The sequence below is a fragment of the Malania oleifera genome, chromosome 7 (assembly GCF_029873635.1).
Source record: "Malania oleifera isolate guangnan ecotype guangnan chromosome 7, ASM2987363v1, whole genome shotgun sequence".
NCBI classification, from domain to species: Eukaryota; Viridiplantae; Streptophyta; class Magnoliopsida; order Santalales; family Ximeniaceae; genus Malania; species Malania oleifera.
This window is the reverse complement of record NC_080423.1, coordinates 23,097,146-23,103,145: the sequence shown is the minus strand read 5'-3', so window position 1 is coordinate 23,103,145 and position 6,000 is coordinate 23,097,146.

Sequence of the window (6,000 nt, the reverse complement as noted above, 5' to 3'; positions counted from 1 at the left end):
ATCATTTACTAGTTTGAAATGAGTTCCAATTGAATTAAGTTTGAGCTTGAGCTTGAACTTTCAAGTTACACTCAAGTTTAACTTGTTTATTAATGAGAAACAAACTTCAGTCGAGTCAAACTCGAGTTGAGCTCAAGTTATATATGCTAAATGAATCAAGATGGAAAAGAAAACTTTAAACTTGAGTCGAGCTTGAGTTAGATCTTTTTTAAATAAATGAGCTAAGCTCGAGTTAGCCTCAACTGTTTTGACAATATTACTCTAATTAAGCATAGTTTGAACTTCTCAAAATCTATTCCACAGCAACATATTCAAAATAAAGAGCATAAATTTGGGTTATAGTCTAAATACACAACAATGGGTAAAACCTCAAATCTCAATAGTGAGGGTTCAAAAAAGATAAAAATAAAAAATAAATAAACACTTACCTCATGTTTTAATAATTGACTCTAGAAACACACTAATACTCTCCATTCTTTACTTAACCTAAGCTATCTAAAACCAACTCCAAAATCTCACTCTATGAAAAGAGAAAAACTAAAATAAAATTACACACCACATTTTCTTCTAAACTTTATCTGTAAGCTTAATCCGGATAGCAATCAAACTATTTTTTGACTTTTCTTTTAACAAAGAACTTACTATATTTTCTTACTTTTTGATGTTTACAAATCAGCCCTAAATCTTATTTAGATTTGAATTGCATCATAATAACTTATCAAGTTAAACTTTTCTCTAAATTTGTTCTCAAGTATTCTTATTTTAAAGTATCTCACACAAGTCCACCTTATAGTTTCAAATGGACATTAAAATTATGAGATCTTTACGTTTCACTATTTAAGGGCTTGATTAATCTATTCATTATGTTCATCTTAGAATCAAAATATTGACATCCTAAACATAATAATAATGCTCAGCTTAAATGGGATTCATGCAAATTTAAAATTTTTAAGCACTCAATTTCATAGAATATGCCTTTAACCTTTTAAATATTAAAGTAATTATTTTTTTAGTAAAGTTATTGACCTATCATTTATATAAAAGAAAATATTAATTACTTGCAAAATATTTGCTATTTATGCATAATATTGTTGTGATATGTGGCTTATATATTGAATGGAGGGATGCATGTTCAAAGAGAGAACGTGGTGGAAAATCAAAGTATTGAAGAGCTGTAACGAAACCGTTGACAGATTGGCTATAACCGTCGATGGTTTGGCACCTGATTTTAGTTAATTTATGTCCAGCACAGATTTTTGAACTTTGAAAGAGGGAAGGTAATTTGGTTGGGGTTTGGAGGGAAAACCTCCGGAAACTTTATATATGCATTGTCTAAGATGTATATGTAAGAGAGTTGGGAGGGTTGATGTAATTGTTCATGTACTTTGGACAAGAAAGAAAGTGAATTTTTGTCGTTTGCTCTCGTGGATGTAGGCATTGCCAAACCACGTAATTTCTTGTGTTATTGTTTATATTGCTTTCATTTACAATCAATGTGACTGTTATTTTTTAGATTTGACTATTAAGTGTTGCGCTTGTGTGATTGCAAATTTCGTTGTGCATTCAATTTATACAACAAATTGGTATCAAAGCATTGTTGTAATGGCTTCGAGATCTTCATCTACAAAATTTGTGGCAAAGAAGAGTGTAGGGTCTCTTAGTGTAGCAAGGGATGGTGAAGGCCTTATACGGAATTCAACTAGAAGACATGGATGAAGCAAGTTAGAATAAATTAGAGGCAAAGGCAATATCAACCATCTGACTTTGTTTGGCTGATGACAGGTTGTATCATGTCATGGATGAGGATTCTTTGAAAGTAGTTTAAAGGAAACTGGAAAGTCGGTATATGTCTAAGTATTTATCGAACAAATTATTTCTTAAGCTAAGATTGTATTAGCTTAAGTTGGTGGAGGCTTCGGATTTGAACCAACATATTAACATATTCAATCAGATTGTCAATGATTTGATGCGTGTTGATGTAAAGTTCGAGGAGGGAGACAAGGTGCTGATGCTATTGAATTCCCTACCTACGTCTAACACGCATAAGAACTTGGTTACCACTTTGACATGGGGCAAAGAAAGCATGAATTTGGAAGAGGTGACAAGCACATTGCTCGATTTTCATCAGAGAAAAATGACCAATGATGAAGTTTCACATAGTGAAGGGTTTGTGGTGAAGGATAACCAAGAACATAGGAGACGTAAGTCCCAGAACGGATCTCGATTGCAGTCTGGGAAGAGGAAGGACATAAAATATTTTAAGTGCGGTAAATTTGGGCACATAAGACCGAAATTTCGGGAGTGGAAGAAAATGAATGCTGAAAATCAAGAGGGTTTGTCAAAATCTGCAAATATAGTCTAAGGAGACATAGGGAGTAGTGATGGTGATATGCTATATGTTTCATCGGGTTCAAAGTGTCTCACAAATTCCTGGATCCTAGATATTGGATGTTTTTATCACATGACACCAAAACGAAATCGGTTCAACACCTACAGATCAGCTAATACTATTTCTATTTTGATGGGAAATTATATTTCATGCAAAATAATTGGTATTGGAAATGTCGAAATCAAAATGTATGATGGTATTGTAAGAACCTTATGTGATGTAAGGTATGTACCGAATCTAAGCAAGAATGTAATTTTATTAGGCACTTTAGATTTTAACGGATATAGTTACAAGTATGAAAGTGGGGTAATGAAAGTATGTGAAGGCAACTTGGTGGTGATGAAAAGACAAAAGGTAGCGGGAAATATCTATGCCCTGCAAGGTACAACGGTTATAGGTGGAGCTGCAGTTGTAAAATCTAAGTTAGATGTTCAATGGCATATGCGGTTAAGACATGGGTAAGTACTTGTATTCAGATGTTTGGGGATTAGTAATGGTAGTATCAGGGGTTAGACATATGTATTTCATGGGTTTATCACGAAGGGTCTTTGTGTATCGCATGTGGAACAAGTCTAAGGTGTAACCTAGGTTTAACTTGTGGTTAAGGACAAGAATTAGACCGGGAGAGAGATCCTCAGGTCAGGCATTGGGACTAAGTATGTTAGTTCAGTTCAAGGAGTTTTGTGAGCAAGGCAGGTTATATGCAGGGCTTGTAGGAAGCTTCTTGATGAAGTCAATGAGTATGTGCATTTCTTGGTTGACCAATGGTCAAAAGTATCACGAGATGGGAGAGTTACAAGAGAATTGGGGGCAGGTTTTGTGGTAGACTACTCGGGTTTAAGTGGATGACCACAAGTGCACTTTTATAGTGAGGTGGGATCTAGGCTTGGCATTATGTCTAGATAGTACATCTTTCTGGGGTATAAGAAAGATGGGTTTAAGCTGGGTGATCCTGTGGAAAACAAGGTGGTGATTAGTGGAGACATGAATTTTGGTGAGAAAGTCATAGTGCGGCATATTTAGGTCAAGGAAGAGAAATAAACATCGAAAATTGCAACAACATCAAATATATGGTTTAGGTGGAGTTAGATGCTCAGGGCAAAAATGCAAGGAGTTCTATCTCGGGTCAACAGCATCATAGTATAAATGGGGATATAATATAGGTGGAGCTACAGACTCAGGCAGAGATGACACTGTTCATATTACAAGGAGTTTCAACTCGGGAGACCAGCAGAATCACAATGGGCCCTAGTGTACTATCAGATCACCACTCAAGTATAAATTTGACATTCTGGTATTTTATACATTCATTACTACCAGCAGCAGTTCCTACTATTTTTCAAGTTGCAGTGCATAGCAAAGGGAAAAATAGATGAATGAGTGTTATGGTGGAGGAAATGGAAGTATTGCATACGAACCTGGTGTGGGAGTTTGTGGAACTTCCAATGGGGAAGAGGGTGATAGGATGCAAGGGAGTGATGTATCCGTTGTTTATGAATGGCATTTTATTGGCTGGGAAGGTTTTAACTGAGGCTAATCAATTGAGAACTCTGTTGAAAGATTTTGAATCAAGGTGTTGGTTACGACTAATAAGGGTCTTCGTTTGAAGATTCGCATGGACAGAGTTACAGGGAGATTAGTGTTATCTCAATGTGACTTTGTGAATAGAGCTGTACGGAGATTGGTGTTATCTCAGGGTGTCTTTGTGGACAGACCTGTAAGGAGACTTTGTTTGCTATCTCAAGGGGAGGGGGTGGGGTTCTGTGGAGAATTAATGTAAAATTTCTACCATTCGGTACCCAAGAACGGATGGTGATGTTCAAGATATGTCAAAGGTCCCTACACTGGTGCAATGGGGTGTTTCGGCAGGCAACAGAGTGGTTTGTAAGGTATATTTTGAATTTTTTTCCTTATCTTTACTTCATCATGGTTCATAAAATAAGTTGAAGATCCTTCTTATGGAAATTTTCTAACATGTGGTATCAAAGCACAAGGTTGAATCTTATTTTATGAACCTGTGAGAGCCTAATATATGATCAACCATTATGTTTTTATCAAATTGGTAGTTGCCAAAGTGGCAACCAAATAATATGATTCCAATAGGATAAAATGGAACTAAAGGTTTCAGTTTCATAGTGGATACCCACAACTAGGCATATTATGTCTAACCTCTAGTTTAACGAAACTAGGGCCATTACTGGTGAAGCCAACAATTTTTTCCTTATACCCTATTTGTGAGAAAATAGTTGGAGCATTTGTTTTTGTCTCATATTTAATATGTTTCTTAAGTTTGGTTGATTGTTTATTTTGCTTTAATTTGAAAAAAAAAAAAAATTAGGGCATTTAAAGTCGTAAGGTATTATGGAGTAAATCAATGGCATGTCTTATCTTATCCGAAGGATGGAAATGATGACGCAATAAATTACTCAATGTAAATATAATCAAATATCACATTAAGTTTTTTAATGACTCTTGACACGTTTTTAAGTTACTCTTGTTATGCTTTTAAGATATTTCTTCAAATTCAATTTTAGGCTTGTCTAATATTTTAGAGTTAAAGGATTCCAATTTTCAAATTGGAAGGAATGATTTCTCATCATGTTAGAATATTTAGACTTGGATCTATGTTGGTGAAACTCAAAGCTGATTGACAAGTTTGACTTAAGAGATGTCTTATGAAAGTTGCAAGTTTTATAGTTATGTTGATTTAGAATAATTTCAATTTCTAATAAAGTATTATTAGATACACTAATGGCAACTTTGGTTGTAAAGAAATATGATAGGGTTAATGGTGTACAAAAGCACATAATAGAAATGAGTGTGTAGAATAAAGAAATCATAAATGAGCTAAAACAAGCTTGCTACCAATAGTATCTTAAGGATCATGATACCATTATTTCTTTCAAAGGAAATAATGATGATGAATGTATATCTAAATATCAGTGGGAACGAGTTTGTATTTTTTGGTTTTATGTATGGATGGTATTTCTTCAATTTCTAAGAACTTTGTAATGGAAGACACATGAGATGTCTCCTTATGTTGCATATTGAAATTTGTGATGATAGGTTTAAGAGAAACTTGATTTCTCTCTAAAAACCTATATATATATATATATATATATATATATATATATATATATATATATATATAAGGTTTTATACTTATAGCCCATATCATGAAAAGTTACAGATTAATTGAAAATCAAAGTTTTGCCAATGAAAGCAAATGGAAAATATTATTTTCCATTTGCATTTTCAGTTGGAAGCATGAATTATACTTATGCATATACTCACGCCAATATTTGATATGTATTTGAAACTAAAATTATGTCATGACCTTCCAAGAAATTTGGTTGAGGAATTTCATTTTGGGACTTTGAATAATGAATTTTATTTCAAGATCCATTAAAGCATTGTATGATGATTTCTTTTTTAAAAGTAACAAGTGTTTAAGAAAGTCAAAATATATAAAGGTAAGATGCTTGTTGTTCGAGAGAAGATGCGAGATAAAAAGTGTTCATTGAAGACATTAAGTGCCAAAATGATGAATAGACTGATTGATTGTGTTGGTGCCTAAATGCATAATGAGCATGTAAATTTTATGGGTTTGA